Source organism: Pezoporus occidentalis, unplaced genomic scaffold, assembly GCF_034315485.1.
Source record: "Pezoporus occidentalis ecotype Australia unplaced genomic scaffold, CSIRO_AGI_Poc_V1 ctg129, whole genome shotgun sequence".
NCBI lineage: Eukaryota > Metazoa > Chordata > Aves > Psittaciformes > Psittacidae > Pezoporus > Pezoporus occidentalis.
In genome coordinates this window covers 4189398-4205097 of record NW_026913092.1, presented here as the reverse complement: position 1 = coordinate 4205097, position 15700 = coordinate 4189398, and positions in this window count along the sequence as shown.

Sequence of the window (15700 nt, the reverse complement as noted above, 5' to 3'; positions counted from 1 at the left end):
TGCAAAGAAAGGTTGAACTGTACCTTGTATTGTTCTGTCAGTAGTGGAATATAACTATCACTGTAGAAAGATCTTATTTTACTTAGCTATTTTTTATATACTGAAAGAGAGCTAATAGTTTTGCTTTTGTAAGGTCAGCAAGAAACAGAATGACCATGGTTTCATTGGTCAATTGCACACCAAATCATATAAAAATGCTGACTTAAACTATTTTATGTTCATTTCTGTATTTTAGATTTATCGGGTACCTTTTTAACATTTTGTATTGGGTTCATATGTAAGACCTTGCAAACAGTCATGAGTCTGCTGTACTAGAAGAAAATGTGAAACAATCAATAATGAAGTGTATTGGGATATTTCATCTTTGACATCTTTATCTCGTCATACTGTCCGCCGCAACTAGAACTTCTTTCAGAGTCCTAATAATTTCAACTCTGGCTTATTTGAGCATTACAGATCTATTGCAGAGAAAGTGATTACTGCTTTGGGCTTTTCTTCTAGAAGAGCACTGAGGCCTGCATTCTGATGAGCTGTCTGCATTTACATCCTACAGAAAATCAGCTGAAATTGTAGGATAAAAATCAAGTTAGTTTAGGCTATAACTGAGTTAACATGTTAGTTAGCTTAGCAGTTGTTTCTTGACTTACTGATAGAAAAGCTTTGAAAAATTTAATTCCTTCTCAGGTGGGAGCTTGCCCCAGGAAGTAATTTTGAGAGAAGTTTTAGCAATTCAACAGCACCACCTCCACTTTAGCTGAGTTACTAATTGGTACTAATTGGAAACTGATTGGTACTAATGGTGTAACTACCACCTATGCCTCTTCGAGCAATAACACAAATAATTCAGTAGTATCCCAAGTCTGCAGACACATCATTATGCTGGGGTCCCTGCTTCCTCGTGTTAACTCATTAGTAAGTAGGCTGTAAGGTCACACAGTGGTAACATCATCCATCTTGTTTGCAAATAGTCAAACATCCTATCAGTGAACAGCAAATAACAAATCAAAATAACAGCCCACATCAGCCCCAAGAGATATATGTAACAAAAGTTCCGTGGCTTTTCTCTTACATGTTTTGCATCCCATGTAAATAGAGTTTCATGTGAGAGCAAGGGCTTGTGATTTCATGTGGGTTTCAGAGCATTAAATATCTTTTTTTTTCTCCACTGCAAATTATTCTACTACTATCTGGAAAAAGTCATATGGTTATGGTCTTGATTATTTTTTTAATAAGTTTGACCAAGACCATTATAAACAACTATAGCTTTAAATGGCCTTAACATTACAGCTCCAGAATAGCACTGATTAGAGAATAAATGGTGGGCCTGAGAATGCCCCAGCAGTTCACTGGGGGAGATCCTTGTTCCCCTGCCAAGATGCATTTAAGGGTGTCCCAAACCTCACATAGACTACCTGGTCGTGTATGAATGCAGATACTTGAGTACAGGATGGGAAGCACTAATTTAATGGGAAAAGAAGATCAACAGAAGCAAACAAGCAAAAATCCCACTAGTTTCAGAAAGCCACAGAATTTATTTCTTTCTTTTTCTTTTTTTTTTTATGATTTTGTTCATGCTTTACACAGTGGAATGATCTAGACCAGTATAATTTACCAGAAACCATAAGATAGAAGCTTAAATTAAGCCTTTTAATCAAGACAGCAATGGAAAGATGTGGATTTGTTGTATAAACAAATCATAGGCTCTTTCCTTTGGTAAGCATGGTTCAGCTTTTGATGTGCAGATGCTGACATGCTACAGCTGAAAAAGTAATGAATTTATGAATATGGAATCTTGGTTTCTTTAGATTCTTTGATCAAATAATAAATCTTCATTTCAGCAACCAGCTCATTTATTACCTTATCCAAAATACACTGTGGCATTGTTTGTTTATATTTTAAAGCAACCAAACACGATGATCTGAGGAAGAATTTACTGATGTACAAAAAACAGAGCAATGCACAGCAATTATACTTTTCCTCAGATTTCTGCGGTACAGGGCAAAGCAGAATCTGTCTTGAAGGCAGTGTTATATTAATGCACAAAGATTTCAGGATTATATGCTTAAAAGACACATCGTTCTCTGTTAGGGTTACACATGAAAAAGACCTCGGTTGCTAATCTCTTCAGAGTAGAAGAGGGGAACCCTAGGAGGGTTCATTTGTTATTTGTGATAAAAGCTGGTAACAAATCATTACAGAACATTTTGTTTATGTAAAATTGTAATCTTACTCATAAGGGGACAACAGATCTACAGCTGCATTTAGGGGAGATTGAACAAATCCAACTTCAGGAAGTACCGCAAAATTTATTCTGGACTGAGAAGCAGAACCTCGTATTACAAGTGTTGTCTTCTGCAGACCTCGAGCTTCCTAGCAATGGCAATCTGTGTAGGTGCTTTTTCCTTTCAGCTTGGTCTTACATGGGAGTCTGACTCCCTCTCTGAAGAAACAGCATGGAGTGGAATTTACTCCATGGATATCTCCTCCCATAAGTCCACTCTGACAAATACTCAGCACAGGCTGTCTCTCTCTGGCTGGTCCACCTGGACTTGGTTTCTTTTCAGGTTTCACCTGTCACTGCAAGGTACCATTTGAGAGCAAACATAGCCCAGTAGGAGTAGGAAGGAATCAAGTGAGTCTTGCACAAAGTGTAAGAACTCATAGGTGTAAGTCTAGAAACACAGAAGGTGTTTATTTCCTCTGTTACTGTACACTTTAGTGCATTAAGAAAAAGTTTTTTTTTGCCAAATCCTGGTTTTACTGTAAAAACTTTACCTTTTACCTATTTCAGTGTTTATTCTCTGGCACTGGACTAGTTACACAGTGCACCTTAAGGATAACTGTAAGACAACTCTTTTTAGGGGACTAGAGAAAGATTTTCCGTTTATTAAAATGTATACCTAGCTTCTCCAAATAAAGCAGTTGTGAAATGGACACTCCTGTTTATATCTGCAGCAGTCTTGCTGCTTCAAAGCAAATGTCTTTCTTGAGCAGAAACTGACAAACAGGACCAACTGTCTTTCAGTTTTACAACAGAGACAAATGCTTTTTGGAAGCTATGACTCATTTTACCCTAACCCAGTCAGGATTATTCCAAGCTGTGCAATCAGCAGGATAAACCCAGCTGTGCCAAATCAGCCCCCTCTGTTTGAAAATGTGTAAAAGCTACTCTGGACACAACATACCAGAAGCATGAAGCCAATAGATAGATAGTTGAAATATTTATAGATACATAGATAGATAGACAGACAGACAGATAGATAGATAGATCGACCTGAGCAACCTTGACCAAAAGTTTTCCTGTACTGAAAGAAAAGATATTACGGACCACACCTATAGCTGACACCTGTTCTATAAAGCAGCACAGAAGAGCATCAGTATACATTTACTTTCTTTATACTTTATATATTGGATACAACTGGCTTGTATAGCATTTTTATTAACATGTTATATAGAAAATAAACTATAGCAGAGCATTGTCTATGACTCCAAAGGAAAATTCTTACAGAGCCATGCCTGAAGTGCAATACAGAATGAATTTTTACACCAAGGTCCATGACAGCAATCTGCAGGAACTGCTTCAGCAGCAGAGGGCCAAGAGCTTTTCAGTTTTCAGCTGTAAAATTTATTAAGTGCCTGAAGTTCTGCTCTGAGCACTTCTAGAGAGGTTAGCTGTGCAAAATATCCTAGGAAACTCTCCCCTGCCTAAGCCCATGGAGACTAAGAAATTCAACATCCCTGAAAATTGCTTGCATTCTGCTGCCTCTGACACAATCTACACAGAATGTTCACAATGACCCAGACATTGTTCAGAGAGGCCTTGTGTAACTGTAGTGGTTTTAGCAAGACTCACAGGGGCTCCTTTGCAGCTGACAAAAGAAATACAATTTGCACCTCCCTACTTTTGAAGTAAATAACGATCCTGAATTTTAACTGCCAAATCATTAACGTGTATTCATGTAACTTCTTCAGGTGCTCATAAGCAGTCTTTGTAAAATGATATTGGAATGAAAATAGTTATTTCTTTCATGTAAACAATAATAAATATCACTTTCCAATTTACATACTTCCATTTAATTCTGTTATTAAATACTATGCATTTGTTACCCTCCCAAATGAATGAGGGTATAATGAGAATAGTATGAAGATGATCCAGTGCTTCAGGCTGTTAATATTCAACTCCATATTAAAAGGACTATTATCAATTAGATTAGCTGACCTGCTGGTGTGAGTTGTACTCGCCTAGGTGGTTCCTTTAAGCACTAGTTTTCTGAATGGCAGTGGATAATCTCCTATCTCTCCTTTTAAAAGTCTGATTAATAAGAACACCCACTATAATAACCTTCAGGATAATAAATAGACTGTACTAGCTCCCAGCCCTGTACTTATGTGATCAATCAGGCATGAATGGCAAAAAAAGTTACTTGGAGACAAAAAGGAAAGAACATATTATATAGCACGTAATTAAAGAGAATGCTTTGATACTCTGCTAATCCTGTTTAGCCTCTCCTATTTTCCTTGCTTGCCAGCTACAGAATTACTGGAGCCTATTTAATCAAGACAAGGAAGCATTAATTTATGCTGGGTTGTGTGTTCATCAGTTAGTATAGAAACATGAAGAGTGTTGGGGCACAATGTATAGCCATCAGGAATTTATCACAAAAAATTCTCTATAACACGCAGCTCTCGCCTGTGTGTTCACTTGCAATGTGAATTGAGGAATTATTTCAGTAGTCGTGAAACACACTTAAACCTCAGTATATGCATGGACCAATTTGGGGTTGTAACTATTTGTGAAGCAATAGAATTTGTCGTATCTTGGACTATTTTTCCAGCTATTGCTTTCAATCTGGGGCAACTTCAAGTAAATCTTGATTATGTTTGTTGTTTTTTGTTGTTTTTTTTTTAATTACTGTAAAAGGACCTTTTAAGATAGACTTAGATATGGGGGCAGTATAACTTAGGGGTTATACTGTGGTTATATAACCTAATGTCCAGTATAACCTAGTGGTTATACTGGGCATTGAGACAGGGAGTCAGGAGACAGTTCCTATCCCCAGTGAGGGGGTGTGTGTTGACTCAGGCTCGTCATGATAAACAGTTATGAGACTTTCATATCAAAGCTGGCTTGCACTAAACCACCACAGAGAAGACAGGGTATTTATGCACCTGGCCCTGCTGTCAGTCCTTTATTAAATCTAGCCCTTCATCTATCAATGCTTTTTTTTTTTTTTTTTCCTTCTTCTTTATAATAGGGATAGTACTTATTTCTTTTGAGAAGTATCTTGAGTGCTTTTGGTGAAAGAAGCTGTGTAAAAGTTGAGTGAAGTAAAATCAGTTCATTATATTTTTGTTCTCTGAAGAGAACGTGATAGAAACTTTATGGGAAACATTTTAGAGGATCTGTCTAATGGTATAAAAGCAAGAAAGCTAACATCATAGTAATGACTTATCAGAGTTCTAAATGGTCTTGAACATTTAAAAATAGCAACTTGCTGACAGTGGTTTCTCACCTTTCTCTTAAAATGGTTACCAAATGGGTACCAAAGGAAAAGGCAGAAAATACTACATTAAATTTTAGAAAAGGTTCCCATGGTGATCTGGGGACTACTGATCAGACAAATTAGAGCAATATATAATGTAGAATTCAGTCAGTAAGTACATGGATAAATGTATCACTGAGAAAAATCAAGTGAATTTTGTAGAGATTCTGATCTTGCTCATCCTTTAAAGAATCAATAATCAGTTGCTATTGTATACTTATGTTTCAAGAAGCTTTCATCAGCCCATCGAAGAAATCCAATAATTGTTTATAAGATTCTCTCTTAGCAAATATATACTTTAAAAAAAGGGGGGGGAGGGGGGGAAGAAAGGATAGCAATAAATAGTCCATTTTGTCAATATAGGGAAATCACTTTTGCAGTCTCATATTCTTGATAGGCCCTGTATTATTACATGCATACTTCAATTATCTGGAAAATCTGATGGCAAAGTTTGTTGAAGGTACTGGGGACACACGGGGCTACAAAAATTGTTAATACAAATCTCAATAAACACTTAATACTCAGTTATTGGGTATCTTAAAACTCAGTAGTATAGATGACTAGCGTAGATGAAGTAAAAATGGATGATAGTCACGTAAAAGGTAATTTTACATTTTCAGTGAGGTGTTCTAAACTATCCATTATCTCTGAGGAAAGAGATTTCAGAGGTCTAGTAACTGGACTGGTGAAAATATTAGTTTGAGAGTAAATGATGGCCAACAGGGAAAATGGGATGTTTAGGAGTTATTGGGAGAAATAGAGTACAAAGCTGAAAAGTATAATTGCACTTCACACACATGGATCTTGAGAGTATTGCTGGCAATCTTGGCCCCCTGCATCTGCAAGGATGTAATAGAAAAAATTACAGAGAAGAGCAACAATGATGAAAAAAATTACAGAACAACTCCCAGAGAAAGGATTAGACAGACAAGGCCTCTTCAGTCCCGAGAAGAGACACTGCAGGAAGCTTTTGACAGAACTATAAAATCATGAGTGAAAACTGAGAAGTTAGAAAGGGAACTGATCGTTGCTTCTCATAATTCAAGAATTTAGGGAATTCAGGTAAAAAGTTGCAGACCAACAAACAGATGAGAATACAAAGATGAAGTTGAGGAGTTCATTGTCGCATGAAGCTGCTGAGACCTGTACTGTTAGCTTCAAAATGAGATTAAACATGTTGCTGGTGGAGAAAGGTATCGCAAAAATATTGAAACTAGAACCTGAACTCTACCTTTGCATGTTCACAAGCCAGGTGGTATTGGATTAGTATGAGAAGGCAGATTGCTCTGTGTTTGCTCTGTTTCATAGAGTCCCACCTAAAAATTGATTGCTGGTCATTGCTGGAGAATGCTGCAAGGTTATATGAAGCTCTGAGCCGCTAGGACCATTCCTATGTTCTCATTATTACTATTAACTTTTCACTTACAAGAAGCTAAAGTCAAGCTTTCTTTTTCAGGTTAGCAATGCCACTTTGTAACTCTCTGATGTGAAAAGGTAAGATCTGAGCCTTAAAGGAAGTGCAAGAATGTGCTGTTTGTCCCCAGTTACAGTATTAAATGCTCTTCATTTAAATCTACAATATAAATCTCACCAGAAAATACCTGCAATTGCTCTCTGTTAAGCTGTTTTTTGAAATTCACTATAGTATTAAACATGCCATATAGTATTAAACATTAAACATTAAACCAGTGCAAATGGTTTTCATCTAAACTGAAAATGGAGTCCTCAAGTTATATTTGAATTAACTGAATACAAAAATGTATACTTTCCCTTTCTCTTTTCCCCTTTCTGTTTCTAATGGGTAATTCTAAACCAGCTGAACTTTAAATTTGATAAATGGACACTACTGAGAAAAAATTATATGAATTTTAGGTAAATTATGTAAATGAAATGTTTATTCATTAGTAATGAGGTTTGCACTTCTATAATAAGCGTTCATCTCAAATTTGAAGATATACTGACTAGGTCACTAGGAACTTCTGCAAGTTATTTAGCACACTAGATAAGCTGAAATTAGCTTCACTGTTTGAGGTGTGCAATGTAATTGTAGAATTACAGGAATGCATTTTAAACTCTTGCATTTTTTTCTTTTAATTAGAAAAATAAAGTGCTAAAACACTCATTCAGGAAAACAGTGAAGCACATATTTAACTATAATAGAATTTATTCATTGAAATGTGTATTTGTTGTTACCATGGCCTTGAATGCTTTGTTGAAGCAGAGCCTTAATGAATAAAGCAGAAATCCTAATGAAGGCAACCAAAAATAGCAACGGACCTAGGAAGCTGTATTTGGTGCAGCTCTGTCTTTCCTTCCATTCTATTTAATACATCTGGCCAGCTGTCCACCTATTCAGGATTTACTGCAGGACTGGAGGAAAAATCAGGCTATAAGAAAAAAGTGTTGCATTTGAAAAGTAGTTTGCCTGCATAACCTATTCTGATACCTCTTGTTAATAGCTGTTAATGTCACACGGCTGTGATACAAAAAAAAATATGTCAAAAAAGAACCCTAGCTTTTCTGCATGGTAACTTTTCCAGCCAATTCACTGAGATAGTCCAGAATGGTCAATGTGCTGTGGCACTGCACTAGCAGTAAAGGATCTGGATTGCAAAATGAAGGCAAACTGTCTCCTTTTGGCACTGTTCCAGGGCTGGGGAATATATGGATAGTTTTAAGCCAGATCTACATATGGAGAAATATTGACTTCCTCTATACAGAATGTCTACCTTCTGGATTAATTTATGTTTAAATTGGCAAACCTATTATTGAAGTACTGTCCTTTTCTTTCTTTCTTTCTTTTTTTTTTTTTTTTGTAAATGTTGTTGTATTGCTCTTATTTTAATAATGAAAAAAGATACCTTGCAGCAACAATTCTCATTCTGGCATAGAGGACAGGAAACAATATATCTGTTCTTAGTTATTTAAACTACTGAGCAAAATGCTTCAGAATAAAGAAAAATCTGAGACTGATATGTTAAAAACATTGCCAATGCACTTCATTCCTCAAAAAGTAATATTATTTTGGTTTTGCTCTTTGATCATAATTAGATTAAAATTATTTTCTCTTATGAAGCTGAAATAAAACATTTACGCATGTTAGGAAAATGTTACTAGACTTCAAATGACAAAGCATGAACATCAGTCAGACACAAGTCACTTTACCCCTGCATCAGTTTCTCCTTCGAGTCCAGGCAGATGTGGTCACTGAAAGCTGACTTGGGAGCTGGGAGCTCCATCCTGCTCTAGCTTTGTATCACAACCTGTGCACATCCTTACCCTGGCAGGAGATGCATTCAACTCAGTTTTGGAAGTTGTGTGATAAAGACTGCCCAGATGAATAGCAGTATGGAACACATTTCTGGTTAAACCATGTCAGTTTTTGTTTCCCACTGTTCTAGATGGCTTTGATCCTTCCTTTTGTAAGGGAAAAGGGAAGGACGCAATGAGGTGTATTCATGGTGTTGCAACCTTGAATCTCAATCTTAAAAGATTAAAAAAAAGTAATTAAAAAATAAAGATTTAAGAACCTGTTTAGTTTTCTGATGTTGGGACAGATCCTCTATTTCTACAAATTTACATTACTACATTGAACTCATCTGAAAAATCCACCTGTGAAATACCTGCTTTTCCTACTAATTCTTTTAATTTCATGAGCTTGGACACATGTTTAATTATTTGAGAGAGCCACATCTCTAAGTTTTGCACAAAAAATGCTTCATTTCCTAATCTTCACTGTTTTATTTCCTTGTTCTTTTCCTGGGGGAAGGATGTTTGCTAGTTTGTTTTAATTATTGTCAAAGATGATGACATTTATTGACATTTAAAAACATTTATGTTTCCAAAAATGGATCAGCTCAAAGGTAAGAAATGTGAAGGTACTTTTTTCCTTTGTTTGATTCTTTCTCTATCAGAAACCAAAGTTGAAGGCTTAAGCTTGCACTATGAACAGAAATGATGTTCCAGACATCAATTGTCTAAATGGCCCACTATATCCCCGAGGTCTTCTTATGCAGATAGGGTCATTTTGTGAGTAATCTTGACATAGTAACATGGAGACTGTAGACCCCTTTGCTCTTCTGTCTGCTGGATTTGCATATGGTTCCCTCCCCACTGAGGTGATTTTGGGGAGATGTGTGGGGTGCTGAGGCACTGGGTGCTGGGTGCAGAAAGAAAGGTGCCTGGTACCCGTGCTGACATAGCAAAGTGGTCTGTGGGTGTGGCATCTGTCACTGCCATTTGTTTGGAAGTGGTTCAGCTTATGGCCATTGCAGTAAAGAGAATATGGGTCATAAAATGAGCTAAGCATGAGCCTGTGAAAGCATGGAGCACAGAGGGATTGAGAATTGTATGCTTTTATTTGTATTATTTGGAAAAAGACATTCACTTTAATTTCAAAGCTGTATTACTTTCAGAGCCACATGTATGGTTTTCATTTTATTTTGAAAAATAAGTAATTCCTAAGCCTTGTTGAAAAAGAGACAACAAACAATACAAACAGAAAAAAAACCCTAAACCATGTCAAGAGAACAATTTTCTGACAGAAAATATTGTTTTGTGTAAATGGAAATGCTTTGTGAGAGGAGATTTTAGGATCTTATGAGTTTCAGAACAATTATTTCTGACTTTCTCATTTTAAACTTTCTCTTTTCATCCCAATAATGTCAAAATATTTCATACTGGTATTGCTAAATGTTTCTTTTGGTATATTATATTGTAATGTTTTGTCACTGTGAAATATATCCGAATGGTAGCTAAGAAATAGATTTTGGTAATGTCACTACAATCCTTCCATGCCAACGCATTTTAAACTTTCCACAGCATGAAATAGTTGCATTTTTTAGCAACTAGATAAAACCAGTAAAATTTTAGAATTTCCCATCAGATCCAATGACTATTTTACCTTATAATTCAAATAAATCAATAAAGTAATATTCGAGTGGATTTGTGGTGGGTTTTTTTTCCCTTTTTTTTCTCTCTTTTGTTTTGTTTTGTCATTACTCTGGAGTGGATACTACTAGGATTTGTTTTTTTCAGATACTTAATTTAGGCATTTCCATTATTTTTATGGCAACTAGTTTATATGTGTGATGGCTATTAGTAGTAAGTATTAATACTGTGGGGTTTTTGCAGCTTTACTCAAATGGGTGAAGCAAATCAAACAACACAGTTACTTAATATCAGTGCTGATTTCAAGGACATTCAGTGCCAGAGGTAGAGATATAGTAGGGAGGTAGTCACCTCATGAATATGGAAGTTACTGGAAACCCTGCTTAGTGTGGTTTATACTCCTCTTCAGCCAACCTTCCCATTAGCACTCCACTCTTTTGATTAGTCCAGAAAATAGAGTTGGACTCTGCAGTTTCTAATGTTAACTCCAGGCATAAACATATTTGCAGAGTGAGAACCCAGCTTCCAATTTCCTCACCAGAAATACATAAAGCTATTGTAATATAACAGTTGATAGGAAAGAGGATATTGGATGAACAATAAAACACTAGAGAGCTAAAGGAATGGTAGTAAGAAGTTGAAAGAACTCTTGCAGTTGTTCTAATACTTGCATTGGTTGCTGGATTTAATCTATCCCCTCTGGCCCAGCTGTACTTAAATGGCATAACTTACTATTGGAAAGGGTAACGTCTTCCTATTAGTGATTTCATTTTAGTAAACCCCATTCCTATGGTGAGCTTTTTTGCCTTTCAGCCATAATGATGAAATGCATGAGTTGTAGCTGACAGACTGAACTACACAACACATAAAAGATGAACAAGTCCAACATACAGCTACATACCCACATTACCATTCTGCTAGGCACTGGGAGGGAAGTAAAACTGCTGGATGCTGCCTAGGTGATACTTGCCTGCCACTACTTTTTACTTACATGCAGTGTCAGTGCCTCCGTTTTACACATTCTATTAACATCCAAAAAGAAAAACATCTCTACATTAAAGAATAATATTTCATTACAAAATAGATGTCAGGGGCTGATATTTCCTGTCTCCTCAACAGACTTCGTAAAGAACTAACCTTAGACAATGGTGGTTTAGTAGCAATCTTTTCCATATAAAACAGAAAGAGTATATTCAGAGCCATTTCACTTTCCAGATCCATGACAACTTCTGAAGTTCCAACAAAAATAAATGGCAAGAATGAAGAAAAATACCAGCCTGTATATGTATTGTGGTGTCGTCTTATGCCTGAATATGCATGTGTTCTGTGTTCACCTCATTATAGCAGGACAATAAATACATGGAAATAAACTATTTTATTTTACTTTCTGTTTGAAAAATAAACTGATGTATGGACAAGGGAAGATCAGATACATATTTCCCCAGTTGCTCATTGCTCTTTCTTTGAGCATTACGCATCTGGCACATGTGCATTATGCATCTGGCAGCAGACTCTGAGCCTTACGTGATTTTAGCTTGAAGCCTTCTGGTGCAACAGAGATACTTTTTTGTGGTGCTAGATCCAAAGAGGTGATCACATTGAACAAGCGGCTCCCTGTATAGGCTATATCAACACTGCTTTGTTAGATCTTTTGCAGTCTAGGCAGCAACCTCCAAGGTATGATGCAACCTTACTCCATCATCAGAGAAATGCACTTACAACCCCCATCAGTCTTTCTTTCACAGCCCATTGAAAAATATGGGAGAAAACAGGAATTTCCTGGAAAGGGAGAAGCTTCTTTGAGGGCATGGCAAGACCTTTCTGACAGAATGACAGCAGGAGATGTTACAGTCCCTGTGAAACACAGCCCTTGTTCTGTGTGCACGTGCCTGTCACTCTCCGTGGAGCTGTACAGTGTACTTGGCTTGGACATAGGTGGCTTGCCTTTGCAACATCAAGACAGTGATGGCTGGTTGGGGCAAGACAGTAGGGCAAGGTTTGTCAGGATGGTGAGCTGCACAAGCATAACTGCTTGGAAAGGGCAGGAGAAGGCTCAGTATAGGCCAGTACTGGTTATACATTTCAGATTCTCTGTGCCCTGGTTTAGCCTGTGAGATGGCCATGTTAGATTTTTTCTGCAACTTTGTAACTATGCAATACAAATCATGTAGCAGTTTAATACAAAAACCTTATGACGCTGTCTGGCATTCACATGCTGTCAGCATCCTGAGGACACCCCCAGCCCTGACTGCCCCTGCCCAACCCCCAAGACTCTCCCCATCTGCCCATGGCCCAGGACCCCCCATCAGGACCCCTGCCCCAGCAATGCCGCAGCAGGACTGGCCTCCATCTTGCCGCAGCCCTGCCCTGCCTGGCCATGGGCCCTGCTGAACCAGGCTCACCCACGAGTCCACATCCAAGCCTACCCATCCCATATCCCAGGGAGGTGCCTAGGGCTGAGGGTGCCCCAGTGCCCCTGGTTGCCCTGCTCCTGGCTGGGGTGATGGGATGAGCCTGGGCTGCCAGACCCTGTCCAGCCAGCCCCATGGGAAGCACCCCACTCCCAGCCCAGGCCCCAAGAGAGCCACCCTGCTCTTTGCTGTGCCCTGAAATGTGCAAGAATAGCCAACCGAGTGTATAAAATTAGGCTTGTCCTGAAGTATTAAAGGACCATGGCCGTGCTGAGTGATTCATATGTAAAGTGATTTCTGGCTGTGCACATTGAGTTTGCCGGCAGATTACATTAGTGCTTTGCAGAGATACAGCTATAGCTGGGTTTCCTTTAATATTTCAAATATAAGAAATTGGATTCAATGCACCAGGCACATCTCTTTTTTTGCAAGTATTGGAAAGTGTAAAATAATGTCTATAGTGTTAGGAGCAGAAAAATATATTATTGAGTTAATATATAAGTTGGCCAAGCTTGCTAATATATTTCAATCATGAACAGATCTGACTAAAAGCTTCCTTTTAACTCTGCAGGTAATTGAAGAATTTCACAAGAGAAGAATGACCTCTTACTGTGTTTTTCCTTCATTTCTGTGGAGAGGAAAGATTCAAATGCTTCTTTCTAACTTCCCCAATCGTTTTTAGTCATTAGCCCTTCAATCTCAATGCAGTTATTTAAAACATTTTGGTGGAAATCCCTCTACAATCACAATAATTTATCAGAGCAGTTCCTTCACAGTTGACAGGTCAATCTATAGATACACTTGAAGATGACAATAATTAAAAAGCCCTTGTCAAAATGTCATTCAAAAATTGTATTTTTGTTGCATATATTTGGAATGCGAACTTAGTGCTTGCTGAAAATCCCTGACAGTCAGTCCAGGAAGATGAAGTCTGACTTTCTCCACAGAGAAGCACTTGATTGCAAAAACCACAAGTGGACCCTTGCTCCAAGGCTAGTCTTAAAAGAGGCAGGTATTTAGTCTCCATAGATACATAGTGACCCTTGGATTAACTGGGAGAACCAATATGAGGGTCAATTAGTTCCCATTTACACTGTAGCTCAGTAACAAGCAAATACGACTTGCTCAAATTGAATTGCAGCTGCACACTAATTTCACACAGACAAGTGAACAATAATGTTCTGGTAATGATTCTCAGCTGCTGCTGAGCTAGGCTAGGTTTGTACCAGAGATCTGAAAGTCTTTGAAAAACCTTACTAATTAACCTCACATTAAAAGTGCCTCTCTATAAATTCATCCTAATCCGAACTGTCAACTACAATTTTAACAATGGAAAATTAGACAAGGGCAGGTCCTCTAACCCTGCTTTCCAGAGATTTAACCATTTAATAAAATTCCATACATGTGTCCATTCTGAAGCTGCAGTCCATCCAGCTTATCCAAAAAGTTTTTCTCCACTACAGCCCTTTTGCTTCTTTAACAACAATTTCATCAAAGGATGAAGTTCATTAATATTGCTCCTTAGAATGACATTTTCCTTCTTAGGTACTAGTGCTAATAAAAATTAAGTAACTGCAATTTTACCAGTAAGGACATGGTGAAGAAGAAATATTTGATCACTGGGGATTTTTTGCACCCCTTTGCCAATTTATCTATAAACCGGTATGATATTTAACACACTGCTGGGACATTTTGATGAATGCTTGTGAATTTTCTGTTTCAAGTGTGATGATACTCAGACCAAGACTCCGTATTTTCATCTGCGTCCAAATGTTTGTTACAAAAATTCACTACTGAAGTTATTACAATAATACTGTGTATTTTTTTCTATCTCTACACACATTCCTGAAGTTCAGTAAGTGCATTTATACCAATGCAAGGCTAAGAAAATGGAGAGCGAACATGTGAAGGATAATCAGATCAGGAACTCCATTTGTCATCCACATACATTTTCATTTTCTCTTTTCCTTTCTTCTCTATGTAATTTTTGCACAATGCCTCAAGACTTCCTGCTCTGGTATTTTTTGACTGAAAAAAAAGCATTCTTCTATGCATAAAGAACAAACCACAACCTGTGCCTATGCCACACACAGTGATCTGTTGTTTAACTGTACCTCAGTAAGCTGTAGCCCCAGCAGATGTGCTCAAACAATAATAAAGGACAGGTTTAAAGAGATCAAATACAGTTTGCATTAACACCTGTAAGACTTCTGTTGTAAATCTTAAGGTGAATTAGGAATACTTAATACAGGAAGCGCAACATTGCTATACAAAAAAATAAAACCCAAATAACCATAAAAAAAAAAACAGCCAAAAAATGAAACAAACAAACAAAAACAACAACCAAACAAAAAAGCACTGCTTAGTGTCATAACCAACTACTACAACACTATTGAGAAGACCAGAATATGGAAGAAGAAACATTCCTTGAGTTTGGTTACATCTTATTTTGGGTAATGCTGAATAGAATCTTCCTTTGATTCTGATGGGCAGTTTTGCCCAAGTTTAGGTATATTTATATTAGATTATTTGTAATAATACTACTAAAAAAGTATAAAGATTTGGTGAAGAATATTTTAAAAATGTTAAATAGGCTATTTCATTGAAGTCTGCACTGTAGGCACAGTCATGGTGAATTCAGATCATTGTGATGATTTGCTTTGGTCCACAAAATTTTCCAACAGGCTTTCTGAGAGAGAAAATTTCAAACACTTTGGCTTTGGGAAAAGGTCTCTAATGGTCCCTAATTCTTACAAATTAGAAAAGAGTACTAGACACCTAAATATCTTTGCAGATAGGAACCTAAATATTTAAGCATTTACTGCATATGACAGTATAAAGCAAAAGATGCCTAAT